General features: G+C 43.2%; 1 protein-coding gene across 6 annotated transcripts in view; it reads left to right on the top strand.

Annotated features, from left to right (window-relative positions):
• DPYD (dihydropyrimidine dehydrogenase) overlaps window positions 1-16,186 on the top strand; it is a 512,239-nt gene that overhangs the window by 23,157 nt on the left and 472,896 nt on the right. The window lies entirely within an intron of this gene.

Below are 16,186 nucleotides of genomic sequence, written 5' to 3'. Positions count from 1 at the left end.
CTATGTTCCAGCTTGAAAAGGATTACTTTTCTGTCCTGAGAGTCATTTGCCTCTTTATGTCTTCATGAATCCATGATCTGGACATGCCACTTGATTAGAAGGCAAGCCCAGCATTGTTAACTCTGGCAGAGAGATACAATGGGCAGATATCTTTATAGGTGAGATCTTTGGCTCCATGAGAGGTCCAGAGAGTGGCAGCATGAAAACGGGCCTTTTCTGCAGTGGCTCTCCATTGGTGGAATGCTCTTCCCAGAATGGCTCACCTGACACCTTCATTACACATCTTTATGCCCCAAATGAAAACGTTTCTTTGTAACCAGGCCTTTGGCTGATGTTCCATGGCCTTTTTATTGTGTTTAAGGGAGTGGGATTGTTGTTTTGTTTTGTTCCTGTTTTATGATGCAGTTTGTCTTTTCCTTTTGTATTTTCATGTTGTGAACTTTCCAGTGATATTCAGATGAAGGGCTGTACAGTAGTACCTCGGGTTAAGTACTTAATTCGTTCTGGAGGTCCGTTCTTAACCTGAAACTGTTCTTAACCTGAAGCACCACTTTAGCTAATGGGGCCTCCTGCTGCTGCCATGCTGCCAGAGCACGATTTCTGTTCTCATCCTGAAGCAAAGTTCTTAACCCGAGGTACTATTTCTGGGTTAGCGGAGTCTGTAACCTGAAGCGTATGTAACCTGAAGTGTATGTAACCCGAGGTACCACTGTATGCAAATTTAAATGACAACAACAACAATTTTATTATTTATATGTTGCCCATCTGGCTGGGTTGCCCCAGCCACTCTTGGCAGCTTCCAACAAATATTAAGGACACAACGTTAACCGTAAATAACTTCTCTGAACAGGGCTGCCTTCAGAAATAACAACAACATTTATTTGTGGCACGTGGTATTAGCATTGTTGCCTTATATTCAGTTAACAAGGGGAGAGCATTCAAAATCTCAAAGCGTTCTATGTGTATGAATAAGAACTGTGAAAGACTCTTCCTAGATCACAGTATAGGTCTATCTACTAGTCCAGTATCTATCCTGCTTCCCAAAGCCAGCAAACAGATGCCTCTGGGAAACATACAAACAAGGCTTGAAGGCATCAGGTATTTTCTGCAGTCGCTCCCCAGCAACTGGAACTAGAATTCAAAGTTTTGTTTGTGACCTTTAAAGTTCAGGTCCCCAATATATTTTGGAGTGCCTATCTAGACCCTTCCGTCTTCATTTGGGGCCTTTCCCTGGGTTCCTGCTCTGAGAAGTTTCAGGGGGTTGCAACAAGAGAGAGGGTCATTTCAGTTGTGGAATGATCCTTCCTTTGATGTCCGCCTGGCAGCATCATTAACATCCTTTCAACCCCAAGTAAAAACCTGCCTCTTCTCCAAGGCATTTGATAGTTTAGGATAATTTTGCTGCCTTCCGGTGGCATGTTTTTTGCTGCCATTTTGTTTGGTTTGGTTTGTAGGTTAATGCATTGCTTTTATTGTAAGGCATCATCCTTTTTCCTGATTTCATGCCATGTTTTTTTTTAAAAAAATTTTGCAAGTTGTTTGGAGACTGTCAAATGACCTATAAATTGAATTGTTGCTGCTGTTATTATTGTCTCTGAAAATCTAGATTCCTTATAGCCGTCATGACTGGTAGTCAATAAGAGATGGATGCGACATTAATTTGTCTGCTCTGCTTTTCAAGCTGTGTGTGTTAGTGGCACTCTCCAGTGCATTTTTGCCAGCTCTTAGAATCCTCCCTCTTAGATGCACCGCCCTGAAGAGTCCTGCTGCTACCACTATCCTGTTGCACCTTTGCCTGTTATCTGACAGAGGTGTCTGCCTCTCACCTACTGGCTTTGGCATGCCAGCCACCCTGCTTCTGGGGAGAATGAGCTTAAGTACAGAGAAGCCAGTTAAAATAAAGGAAGTTTAACAAGCTTTAATGAGATCCAAGGGGTGAGGATACATAAAAGGGAAGAAAATGAGTTCAAGTTCTACAGCAATAGACATTAAATAACAGAATGTAAAATGCCCAGCATTGCCCTGACTTAACGTGCTTAACTTGCCTCCGGGTCTGTTATATATTAGAATGGAGTTAAAACCGGCTCTCTTCTCCAGTGACCTTTTTTTACTGGTTCAGAGAGTGGGGAGGGTAAGTTTTTGGACCAATGAGAAGTCATGGATTTCTAACCTTGCAAGGGGAGCTTGGTACTCTCATTGCCACGTTGATGAGGTTTGATTGCAATAACCACATCCTGTGGGAAAGGTTTAGTGGGTGCATAATAAGCTCCTTGCTCTGGCCATGTTAGTTGTGCCCTCTTCTGCCAACTCAAATGCATCTAAAATGAACACATTTCAGTTGTGCCAAAGACACATTACTTTTTCTGCTTGCCCATGCTTAAATGGTCGGAAGTCCCTTGCCTATAAGTGGGGAACAGCAAAAAATAAGCCAATCTGTTTACATTGCACATCCATGTTCTTTATACTCTTTATATATATATATATATATATATATATATATATATATATATATATATATATATAATCCATGTTCCTTACTCCCAATCCTTGTTGCCTTTGACTGTGAAAGGCTGTTGGAACTCTATGAGACTGGAAAGAATGTATGACTGACGTAAAAGCTGAGCTTGAATGTAGCACTCACAGACCAAAAGGGGGCCTGGTCAGTAAGTCCTTCACACTTATTAAGAACCATGCATTTACAAGGCATGCTTGGCTAATTTGCATTGTGGGTATCACTAATAGCTTAGATGTGGCTGATTCTGGCATTCTTGGACAGTAGGGCCCATGGTGGACTTGACTATGACATTTTTAAAATCCCAAGCAGTTTCTAGATGCCTTTCATCAAATGAATGACATAGCCAAAATGGCACTACTGCTTACACAACTCCCTGCTTCCTAGATCCATAAACTACAAGCCAAACCATATTATGGTATTGGCAGCGGGTGCTGCATATGAACTGCAGTGTGGAATAGAATCACATTATGGGCGCGTACACACTGTACATTTAAAGTGCCTTATTCCCCCCCAAGAATCCTGGGAACTATATTTTATCCTTCAGATAGCTACAGTTCGCAGCACCCTTGGCAAACTACAGCTTCTGTGATTCTTTGGGGGAAATAATGTGCTTTCATTATATGCAACCCTACTCATAGTTCTAGGCTATGGTGAAAAGTTACTCATTTTCTTTATTGTATTTATTGAAAATCATGCAAGTTGGGCGTAACAAGCAGCTGGGAAAATGAAACAAGCTTGGGGCAAAATCCAAAGCGGGCAGGGATGGTTTCTCAACCAGAACTACTGGATCAACTAAACGATGCCATAGCAAAAAAAGGACTTCCACAGTGTTGCTTCCAGTTCCCTGGAAACATCCTCACATTCTATCTCTTGAGTAGCTGGCTCTTGGGATTGAAAAGCCTGCAGACTGGGTCTTCCACCATTTCTGTGACACCTCTGTGTAATTGTATACATATATGAACTTGCGATGGTGCATGCTGCTGGCATCATAAAGATGATTCAGGCTGATGGCCAGACATGACAGATTGGTATGGAATGCCAACATAAAGCCAGTTTGCACTTGTCTGGCGGCGCAGCAGCAGTTTGCCGATGTGTCACTTTATGGGGCTCAGAGTGTTAGTCTTAAAATAAAAACTCCCTTCTAAAAAGCTACACTGGTTGGCAAAAAAAATAACTTGCTGATTAAACTTAAAAGCAGAAGTAACTTCAGTTCTAACTCATCCTGTGATTGGAATCTGTAGATCATTAACTTTCTGCCGGCTGATGCATGGCCATCTGAGCCCATTTTGGGTTTGAATAAACATTCATAACCTTTTCCAGGACAGGACCTTTAATCTCCCGGCAGTTTGGATATTAGGCAGGTTGAGCTTCTAGGATGTAGCCCAAAGGAAAGTAGTACATATTGATTTTATCGATTCCAACCCTGCTGAAATATTATGTACTTTAAAAAGGAAAATCAAATGCATGGGCAGGATAATCCTCATTTGGCCCTGGAGTGTTTAAAACAATTCTTTGTTGTTTGGGCAGCGTGTGTATGTGGGAGGCTGATCTTAAAAAGTTTGCAGATTCTCCAACAACTGAACAGAATGCACTATACCTTCTTTGTATACAAAGTTTGTCTACCAAATGAATATGTATCCCAAATGAAGGTCCCATTCCTGTACTTTCACTCACTGGAGTAGTTGCATTTGTTTTTGTATTACACTGAACTTTAGTTGCAGTTTCTCCTTATTTGTTTTGAATGAGATGTAACTCTGACTATTGGAACGTTTACATTCAGGTATCCTAATCAAGAAGCAAAATACATGCCCACTTCCTAATGTTCCCATTGCCTACCTTTTTGGGGGGTGGGGTGTCATAGGATTTAGACTTTGGCCATGGAGAACTAGAATTAGTGAAGGATGTATGTAAGACTTGCCCAAAATGGGATCAGTAATATTTGGCATTGAGAAGGGACATGTTAAATTACATTTACACAGCTTCAGTTCTATCACATTTTTGTTGTTAAGCTGAGATGAAGAAAGTGAATTGCCACTTAGTCCAGCCAACTTCCTTAGAAATGCCATCACTTCAACAGCTTTTCCATATACACCTTCACAGATCAGCCAGTCCCAGTCAACTGGCTAGCGGATTTCCCCCCATTACATTGTGGAAATCAGTGCTTTCAAATGGTGCAAAAATCTGAACTACAATGTTATCTTTTGGGCTTTGTATGCAATCCTGGCTGTGTATGGAAATGTTAACCCTTATAACAATGAAATCCTTACTTCCAGATGTTGTAGATTCTATTATAAATTTTCTTACAGATCTCTGAGACAGGTTGTTTTATGTGGCAAACGTGCTTGCATCCCTAGACCTGGGGGATCTCCGAAAAATGCTAGAACCTGGCTGGTTCTGCACATTCAATTCAGATGTTCAGAATCAGATAGCATGGGCTCTGCTGAAGCCGGTTACAGCCTAAATAGTTAGAGAAGACTCACTCACCAACATTTTGGTGGGAAATTATTTCTCTGTCCCAGATCAGTAATCGTGAGGTCAGCTATCAAGTCAGTCATAGAGAAAATTAATTAATTCTGCCTCCATATGATCAAACTTCCCATCCAGATTCATGGAGCACAAAAATAAGATAAATGTTCAGTGAAGCGGAGTGCATAGCCCAAACCTTTCACATTTGATGGGTAATTACACCTACAATTAGACCAATAATTTACTTAAGAGTGAATGTTTATGACTTGTAATATTTTGGAAAAATCTTAGCTTCCCCTTACTCTTCTCAGCATTGGTGTGTGGATGTGTTTAACTTTCAAAATTTTGTCCTGTTCTTTCTTTCAGTCTTTGCTGCCACTTGCATGCCTGTCTACAATTTTAGAGCAATTCCATGGTCTACTTCAAACTGTGGATGGGCAATGGTGTGTTTGAATGCTTCCACACATATATATTCCTAATTATTAGCATTCTAGGGGAAGTGGATTCTTCCATTTCTCCTTGCTGTGTTGCATTCATTCAGAGAGTGGGGTTTTTTAAGAGGAGTATTCAGATACACATAGTCTGAAGTGGTTCAGTTTCCACAGGACTGCCATGAGAAGATGTTTAATGTTTAGGTACCTTGAGAGCCAGTGTGGTGTAGTGGTTAAGAGCGGTAGACTCATAATCTGGGGAACCGGGTTTGCGTCTCCGCTCCTCCACATGCAGCTGCTGGGCGACCTTGGACTAGTCACACTTCTCTGAAGTCTCTCAGCCTCACTCACCTCACAGAGTGTTTGTTGTGGGGGAGGAAGGGAATGGAGAATGTTAGCTGCTTTGAGACTCCTTAGGGTAGTGATAAAGCGGGATATCAAATCCAAACTCCTCCTCCTCCTCTTCTTCTTCTTCTTCTTCTTCTTCTTCTTCTTCTTCTTCGGTAGACTCAAGGCATTAAGCAAAGAGGAATATCAATGCCATCTTTGCCTCCAAAGTGAATTCCATGCCTCTCACTCACTACCTCATATTTGCTGGTGACTCCTCCCAGTCTAAGCTGCAGACACACAAGCCTAAAACTGGGAATCCCATGGTTTCTGCCAAATGGCTAGTGCCAGCTTGAATTACATGGGCTAGGAGGCGAGGGCATCTCCTCACTCTACTTTTGGCACTACGGTTCATTTGTAAAACTCTGCATAATCAGACTGGATTAGGCCAGGCAGAATGGTGTCTTCAAGATGAATGGTTCCTTGCAAAGTGGATTAGAATTTGTAAGTGTGAGCAACTTGTCTCTATCAAACGAGCATAATATTAAGATGCATTGAAATGCTTAATGAAATTAACTGAAAATAAATATTTTGTGGATAATGGATTAGTAATGGTATTAGTTATCATTTAGCAGTATACTGGGAATAAATTACATGTGTTCAAGCTGCTTTCTTTTGGTAAAGAAGTTAAATTGCATTTTTGAATGTAGGATGTGGAGTTCATCCACTGAGCCGGCCACTGAGAACTCCCGTTCATGCTTTCCTGAGCAAAATTTGTTCTATTAACCCTACTTGATTCCCACCCCCACCATTTTTAATGTGCTGTTCCATAAATCAGATACACTTTATAAAACCAATTATTTATAATGAGCTATGGTGCACTGCCAGATATTATCAGTTCAGTGTCAAACCAAAGAGCTCGGTGGGTTTAGGTCTTGTTTTAAGTACTTTGCGCCTTCAAATTTAGTAAGCTACTTGCAAGGTGATGTTGGGCTTTGTAGTCACATATATTTGCTTGATTGGGGAGACAAGGGTGCATAGGTTGACTTAGGAAGCATCGTTGGTAGTTATTTTTGCATCAGATTCCATGCAGAAGTTGCCAACCTTTTTAGACCTGTGGTCATGTTTGGATTTTCAAGTGAGTGCTGCGGTCACCACTACCTTTGGTCACTTCTCTCCGTTGGATTAGCATCCCCTCCAGGACAGAAAGAGAGAAAGTGTGCAAGTGCACACATCATTTCCCAACGGATCAAGGTAGATCTAGCAGACTCAATCTGAGCCTTGAAAGCACATGGAGTTGAAAGAGAAAATGGGAAACAGTATCAATTTTCCAGCTTCCTCTTTCCGTTCATTGTGCTTTTCAAGTGGGAAGAAGGTAGCCAACCTTATAACCTAGCATTCATGAAGCCCCAGAGCCTCCCTAGTCACTGCTTCCTTGGTCCTGAGGTGCTGAGGGTGGTTACATTTTCCTTCAGTACATAGAGCTGAAAGAGGAAGTTAGAAGAATGACACTTTCCCACTTCCTCTTTCAGCTTTATGTGCTTTTCAAGACTCAGTGTAATGTCTTTAGTTTACCCAGATCTCTTGGGAAGGCAAAGTGTGTATACAGTGGTACCGCCGGGTTAAGTACTTAATTCGTTCCGGAGGTCCGTACTTAACCTGAAACTTTTCTTAATCTGAAGCACCACTTTAGCTAATGGGACCTCCTGCTGCTGCTGCGCCACCAGAGCACAATTTCTGTTCTCATCCTGAAGCAAAGTTCTTAACCTGAAGCACTATTTCTGGGTTAGCGGAGTCTGTAACCTGAAGCGTATGTAACCTGAGGTACCACTGTACTTTCTCTTGGGAGTGGGGAAATGATCAGAGAGGGTAGTACCCATGGCACTCACTCAAAAAATCAAATGTGCTCAGTCAATCAATCAATCAATCAATCAATCACTTTATTGTACTAGCTAAAGGCCACGGCTGTTTGTGTGCCCTATTCTTTCACTTTGCTTAATGGAGTTGCATGGCTTCCCAGATGTCCTGCACAAAATAAACAGACTAGGATCGTTGCATTTTCTCTCTGCCCCGTCTCTCCTGGCTGCACTGCTTTTTTTCTGAAACAAAGTCCAATGGTATAAAATATAATGATGTGTTAAGACTTGCAATCCGGATAGGCCTTTTTAGTCATCCACCTTGTTTGCTTGTTGAGCAAGGCATGTGGGTTCTGGGAGTATTGGGGGATTCTGTCTTTCTCCTTCTCACCCATTTACTGTGGGATGGCTTTGAGGGTTAGGGTATGCACAATTTCCCTGTATTTCCAGAACCCTTCGAACCAAACCACCGCATAAGATGCGATCGTATGGTATACCTGAGCTGTGCAGATCCTGCATTATGTTCCATCTGACTTGCCAATCTGACTTGCCAAACATTCATAAGCTTACATCTTAATGGTGATGTTCAAATGATTGTTACCTGATCAGAAGATTAATTTCAAGCTCAAATAAAACAGATGTCTTGGGGAAATCTGCAGATGCTTATTTCTCACTGTGGATCAAAACTCTTAAGATACGTAGCTTAATTGTTCTAATCTGCCCATTACTTTTTGGGAGGGGGGCGGAATCATATTCCAATTCTTCTCGCTTGGGAAACAGATGTACTTTGTAATACACTGAACACGGCTTGCTGTGAAGGATAAAGTAGCGAGTGGTTTATAAAAAATGGTAAATAGATAAGTTTAAGCTTCCCTCAGCATACATTCCAAAGCCCACCTAATCAATTACAGTTTGATCAGAGGGCTGTTTTTTCTATGGGTGGATTTATTTTGTAGCCTAAATTACCGTATTTTTCGCACCATAGGACGCACTTTTTCCCTCCTAAAAAGCAAGGGAAAATGTGTGTGCGTCCTATGGAGCGAATGCAGGCTTTCACTGAAGCCTGGAGAGCGAGAGGGGTCGGTGCGCACCGACCCCTCTCGCTCTCCAGGCTTCAGGAAGCTATCCGCTAGCCGTGGGAGACCCAGCTCTCCCACGGCTAGCGGAGTGCTGCATTAATCCGGAAGCTTGGGGCGTGCGGAGCTCAGCGCGCCCCAAGCTTCTGGGTGCCAGCAAGGTCTCCGCTAGCCGTCTAGCGGAGACCTTGCCGGCACCCAGAAGCTTGGGGCGCGCTGTGCTCCGCACGCCCCAAGCTTCCGGATTAGCGCAGCACTCCGCTAGCCGTGTCTAGGCTGCGGATGGTAGCCTGCTTCCCGGAGCGTTGGGCACCCTGAAAGCAGAGCGCCCGGCGCTTCGGGAACACATCCGCAGCATGGGGAGCCTTGCAGGAGTTCCCCGCAGGGCTCCCCACGCTGCGGATAGCAGCCTGCCGCCCGGCGGGTGGGGCGCCCTGAAGCAGAGCGCCCCTCCCGCCAGGCAGACATCTGCAGCGTGGGGAGCCCTGCAGGAGTTCCCCGCAAGGCTCCCCAAGCTGCGGATAGCAGCCTGCCGCCCGGCGGGTGGGGCGCCCTGAAGCAGAGCGCCCCTCGCGCCAGGCAGACACCCGCAGCGTGGGGAGCCCTGCAGGAGTTCCCCGCAGGGCTCCCCACGCTGCGGATAGCAGCCTGCTGCCTGGCGGGTGGGGCCCGCTGAAGCAGAGCGCCCCGCGCGCCAGGCAGACATCAGCCAGCCCCACAAGCTCGGGGGACAGCAGGGAGGCGCAGCGCCACCATCCCGCTGTTCCTCGACCTGGTTCGGTTTCCCTGACCTGCTTTTGGGGGGGAAATAAAGGGAATTTTTTTTCCTTTATTTCCCCCCCAAAAAACTAGGTGCGTCCTATGGGACGGAGCGTCCTATGGTGCGAAAAATGCGGTAGATGTGTGTGTGTGTGTGTGTGTGTGTGTGTGTGTGTGTGTGTTGTCATTCACTAGACCTAAGCCAGGGGCAGAGCTAGCCTTCTCATTCCCACTCCGCCCCCCCTTATGTGTTTACTGGATAAATTTTAAGAAATGTCTGAAGAGAGTGGCTAGATTCCTCCATGATATTATTCACAGGCAGGTACAGGGCCTTCTCTGTAGTGGCGCCCACCCCTGTGTAGGACACCCTCCCATCAGATGTCAAGGAAATAAGTAACTATACAGCCTTTAGAAGACATCTGAAGGCAGCCTTCTATAGGGAAGTTTTTAATGTTTAATTATGTTTTTGTATATGCTGGAAGCCACCCAGAGTGGCTGGGGTAACCCAGTCAGATTGACAGGGTACAAATACAGTGGTACCTCAGGTTACAAACACTTCGGGTTACAGACACCGCTAACCCAGAAGTAGTACCTCAGGTTAAGAACTTTACCTCAGGATGAGAACAGAAATCGCATGGCGGCAGCGGGAGGCCTCATTAGCTAAAGTGGTACCTCAGGTTAAGAACAGTTTCAGGTTAATAACGGACCTCCAGAATGAATTAAGTTCGTAACCAGAGGTACCACTGTAATAATTATTATTATGGAGGGGGGCGTGGACAGAGGCTAAGGTGTACATGTAGCAAGCTCATGGCCACAGTCATGGAAATGGCTCTGATTTACATAGATGTGCTTTACAGCTTCCAGGATCAGAGGCACCATGCCTCTGTATGCCAACTGGCAGGCAACAACAGTGAGAGAGGGCTGTTGCCTGTATGTGGGCTTCCCAAAGGGGGTATTTGCATGCTTCCTAGAGACATCTGGTTGGCCATTCCGGCAAACATGATGCTGGGACTAGGTGGGCTAGTGGTTTTCAACCAGTGTGTCGTGGCACCCTGGAGTGCCTTGAATGAGGGTCAGGGGTGCCGCGGGCAACACTGGCCTCAGTCCCTCCTTGCCTCTGATGCCCTCTCATGTCTCTGCCTCCCAAAGACTTGCAGAGTTGTTGGTTGCAGCAGCCCTGGCTACAAGCTGCACAAGAGAATGGTGCCTCTGGGGCTGGCCAGCGGGTGCTGGTTGCCAGGAGCTGAGGCGGCCTCAGAGTGAGGGAGGCTGGCCAGCCAACCAGTCTGCCAGCCCTTGCTGTTGGGAAGACAAGTCCCAGGCTTCTGTGGGACAGTGCGAGGAGGCACCTCTCTTTGAGGGCGGGGGGGGGGGGGAGCTCAGAGAGTGGGGGTGGCAGCAGCGACTGCCCAGAGGACTCCCAGGGAGAGGGGAGAGGAGAGGCGGCTGAGGGAACACTCCACAAGGGAGTGTGTTCAAAAAAGAGTGAGAGGCTGCCAGCTCTGCAGGCAAGGGGTGACACAACTGGGCTCCTAAGCCACACAGGGTGCCGCAGAAAGAATGGAGTTGGTCAAGGGAGGTTGAAGACCTCTGAGGTAGGCCTTTGGTCTGAGCCAGCAGAGCTCTTTTTATGTTATGATTGATGAAGGAACTGAGCAACGTGAACTTGGCCCTTTAAAATAACCATTATGCAAGGTTGCAGGAGTGTGTCTACTGTGCCAAAGTAATTCAGCTTTGGATGTGTGGGCGGCCTAAAATGTGGGCCATTTAACCTGTATAAATATGCAAGTCAAGGATTTCTCTCTCTCTCTCTCTCTCTCTGTGTGTGTGTGTGTGTGTGCGTGTGTGTGCGTGTGTCTGTGTGTATTCTTTTGTTGGAGAAGGCCATACCTGCCTGGTCTTCTGAACACTAAATATTTCATTAAGAAAGTCCTCTGGCTTCTGAGATTTTGTCAGGCATTGCCTAACATGCTTCCAGCATACCTTTGCAAGCATGAGGGCTAGAATGTTGTGGTACTTCTTAAAATCAAAAGATTGAATTTTGCAACTGCTGCCCACTATCAGGTCCTGTGTTGCTTCTTGAAGAACATGAAAGAGAGAGAGAGAGAGAGAGAGAGAGAGAGAGAGAGAGAGCGCCATAGGATGCAATTCCACACCCACTTACATGGGAGTAAATCCTATTGAACTGATTAGGACTTACTTCTGAGTACACATGTAAAGGATTTCATTGCACATTCTGGGGCATCTTCTACTACATTGCACCTGAGCAGTTTCCTTGGTTGTATATAACGGCCTTCAATTTCCCCCCTGTTTAATTAACCATCATTTTCTCTTGAAAGGCACCTAGAACAAGTCAGGTTGTAGAATGATAAATTTATGATAGATAAAACTCTGCTGATTCCAGAGTCAGATGCTTAGGGTGACTGGAGAAAGCTATCATCTTTTGCCAGGGAGACTTTTCCAGGTTTTTCGTTTGACTTCTCAAAAGTTTTAATTGGAGCTGCTTTACATAAAATGTGTCACAATGTCAAGATAGTATTTTTTGTAACATCTTGTGTGACTTAATGGAATTCTGCTCCACAAGGCTATCGCTTCTGATGACACGCGCAAAAGCATACAAAACATTTTACAATATAGAGAGGATCAATCTGAAACTTTAAAGCTATCATAAAGCTTATAATAATAGAAGGGAGGCAGAATTTTAGGGGAGTTTTTTTCTTTTTCACGACACATTAGTAGAAAGATGAGAGAGATTGAGATTGCAATAGAGACCTATATCAGTCCAAGGCTGTTTTTTTATGCTAGGGGGTGTGTGTTTGAGAAATGCAAATCGCTCGGGTTCTTGAAGACGAGAATGTGAAATATTTCTAACGCTGAGGTGCTCCTGAAATAGTACGCAGCTCACATGGATCCACAAGTTTACACCCGAACTAAATTTTTATGGGTTTAAATTTTCACATGGGAAATTTATTCTTTCAGTGAGGTAGACCTTTTTCAAAATAAAAGCATGCAAGCCATATTTTTGGCCCCCATGTTTTCTGTCAGAGTCACTTAGACCAACCTTCTGTTTTTGCAGCAATCAGAAGCCTAGGTGAAGTCCACAGGTCTTCAATCAGTATTGTGCTATAACTGGATAGGGAGGTCATATGTGTGGCTGTCCTTGACTCCACCCATGTACATCTTCCATGACTGCTGCCAGCCTATTCCATTACTCCCACTCCCCGTCTCCATTTTATTTTCCAGCTATCGGTGTTCTGTGACTATAGAGCATGCTCAATCCCTGCTGGGGTGTTTTAGGGTGTCCGCCCCCCCCCGAATATTTCTTTAAAAATATTGATACTTCTGTAAACCTTGGCATTCACCCACTTCACTGATACCTCGGAATAATAATAATAATAATAATAATAATAATAATAATAATAATAATTATTATTTATACCCCGCTTATCTGGCTGGGTTTCCCTAGCAACTCTGGACAGCTTCCAAGAAAAGATTAAAAATACATTAAAACATCAGCCATTCAAAACTTCCCTAAACAGGGCTGCCTTCAGATGTCTATCAGAAAAAGTGTGCATGCACACGAAAGCTCATACCAATAATTAACTTAGTTGGTCTCTAAGGTGCTATTGGGATATGGACGTGGGTGGCGCTGTGGGTTAAACCACAGAGTCTAGGATTTGCCGATCAGAAGGTCGGCGGTTCGAATCCCTGCGACGGGGTGAGCTCCCGTTGCTCGGTCCCTACTCCTGCCAACCTAGCAGTTCAAAAGCACGTCAAAGTGCAAGTAAATAAATAGGTACCACTCCAGCGGTAAACAGGTAAACAGCGTTTCCGTGCACTGCTCTGGTTCTCCAGAAGCGGCTTAGTCATGCTGGCCACATGACCCGGAAGCTGTACGCTGGCTCCCTCGGCCAACAAAGCGAGATGAGCACCAGAACCTCAGAGTCGTTCACGACTGGACTTAATGGTCAGGGGTCCCTTTTTAAGGTGCTACTGGAAGGAATTTTTAAATTTAATTTAATTTATTTTGTTTCAACTGCGGCAGACCAACGCGGCTACCTACCTGTAACTTCTTATGAAAGGACAGTGCCATTTTTGACTATGTAAACCTCAATCTTTACACACCTCTTTACACACAATCTTTACACACCTGCTTTACACACCTCTCACAAAGATGGCAGGTGGTGGAGAAATGCGTCTTGGATTTGAGTGCTTTGCATGTCACAGTTACCATTATCTAACGCTCTTCAGAGTCCTGCATTAAAAAAAGAGAAGTTTAAAAGAATTTTACTCATTCTGTATGCAGAAATGAATTGATAAATGGATGAAAATATAGAGTTACAATATGTTAAGATATAGAGTTAAGATAAACGAAAGAGGGTAAGGATTTGCTGATTTGATTATTTAAATGGGAATACAAAAAGGGGAGGTGTGAGGAGGCCAAGGAAATAAGATAATGAGTTAGGGTTACAAAAATGGATTTGTTTTTATTTTCCTTTTCTTATTTTATGTATTTTTCTATGTTTCTTTTATTGTATTTCTTTCTTTTTATATGATCTTTTAAATTCATGTCTTTGTAAAACTCCAATAAATATCTTTTAAAAAAATAAAAAAATAAAAGCATTTTACTCATTCTGAAAGAAAATATTTCATAAGAGTGTTTTCCCCTGGGTGTGTTGTCCCTCCCCCCATAAACAAAAATATAAATCACGATAAATAAAGAATTAAAGCCTCTAATCTCTAATGGATGCTGGTGGTATTGTGTGCCAAACACTTTTTGCAACGTTATTGCTGGAATACGCTGTACTGTGAACTCTTGCTGGATTTCAGCAACTGTTACCCTCAGAGCCATCCTAGCTGGTACAGAATTCCAAGAGTAGCAAACGCCAGGGTTTCTTCCAAGAGTTTTCTTTTTAAACCATATGGTGTCATGCCCAATGGATTACATCTGTTATGGTATGATATTAAGAATATATTATTCAGTTCAAAGGCTGCGGAGAGATTTCTAGCATGTCGTCTGTTTAGCAGTGCCGTATTAAACATTTATAAAAGATAGAAGCCTATGCATTTTAACTTCCATAAAAATAGGCTGTAAGACCAGCCCCTAGACTCCTACTGCGTACTTTAGCAGCTGGCCACACATCTGGGTTTTTTAGAGGGCCTGCATGGGCCTGGAATATTTTGTGTGTTTTTTTTAACCAAAATTGCACTTCTAGTTCATATGAGGGATTTCATCTCCGTGGCTTAGAACCAAATGAGGCGTTACAGTGGCGCGACATAACTCATATTGTGCTGAACTTGTGTGAAGTGGAGCTGAGACAATTTAAAGCGCAGCGTTACCCACACAGGAGGGGGGAACTGAAGCGTCGAACATCCCATGTGCTTGTTCCCAATATGGTTTCTCTCCGGGCTTTTCTTCTCCTCCAGGCAGGAGTTGCTTTTGGTTCTGGAGCTTCACTAGAAGAAACAACTGGATGGAATGATTTTGAAAGTTGTTGTTGTTGGTTTTTTTGCACCCATACTGAATTTTAAATCTCCGAATCAGGGTGGATTTGATTTAAATCAAATTGATTTAAATCACGATTTAAATCACTAGTTAGTAAGACTTGATTTAAATCAGTTTTTGTTTTTAACAGAAAGACTCATTCTTGCTGCTATAATCTCAATATTTACAACCAGATGAAGATTTTGCTTTTGGAATAATAAATTTTCAGAGTAGTTTTTACAGTTATATCCAAAATTACTGATTTGTTTATACTATTAGAAATACATAAACAGATAATTATGGAATTATTGTGAGGTTTCATAAGTTTACATTTGGACAACTTTTCTGCTGTACTTTATTGGAAGGTGAAAAATAAGCATTTCCTTAATAACAATTTAAACAATTTATTTAACTAAAACAATAACATTATAGTATATTTATCCATGTTGGTTAACTGATGTAGTTAAACAATTTAAAAAAAAAAACTTTGAGTTTTAGCACTCATGAAAAAACTTAAAACAAATCCTTATTCCCTGATGAGTAGCCTTTGGACTATAATGTAACTTAAATAGAAAACTATCTTTAGAAAGATGTTTCCTCCAAAAGCATTTTATTTTAAAAATCTATTTAAATAAAAATCTAATTTTTTAATTTATTTTTAAAAATAATTTATTTATATCCACCCTGCTCCGAATAAGCACTTGCTCTTCTTATGTCATGTCCATTTCCATATACTGTGAAAACTCATTTTTATCACAGACCATGTGACCAGGTATGAGGTGGTGGAATCCTAAAATGGCAGAGTGGATTGTACCATTTCAGGTTATGGGTGTGTATGGGGTAGTGGTGGCGCCACTTTCTGAATGCTCTTCCATATAATGGCTTGCCCAAGTTTATTAAATGGGATGTGGGTGGCGCTGTGGGTTAAACCACAGAGCCTAGGGCTTGCCGATCAGAAGGTCGGCAGTTGCTCAGTCCCTGCTCCTGCCCACCTAGCAGTTTGAAAGCACATCAAAGTGCAAGTAGATAAATAGGTACCACTTCGACGGGAAGGTAAATGGCATTTCCATGCACTGCTCTGTTTTCGCCAGAAGCGGCTTAGTCATGCTGGCCACATGACCCGGAAAAAACTGCGGACAAAGGCCGGCTCCCTCAGCCTGTAAAGCGAGATGAGCGCTGCAACCCCAGAGTCATCCGCAACTGGACCTAATGGTCAGGGGTACATTTACCTTTACCTAAGTTTACTAAAGCAAACCAATGTAACTCTTAAT

This window comes from Podarcis filfolensis (genome assembly GCF_964270895.1).
Source record: "Podarcis filfolensis genome assembly, chromosome: 6".
NCBI classification, from domain to species: Eukaryota; Metazoa; Chordata; class Lepidosauria; order Squamata; family Lacertidae; genus Podarcis; species Podarcis filfolensis.
The sequence above is the reverse complement of the archived record's forward strand: the minus strand, read 5'-3'. Positions and strand labels throughout refer to the sequence as shown.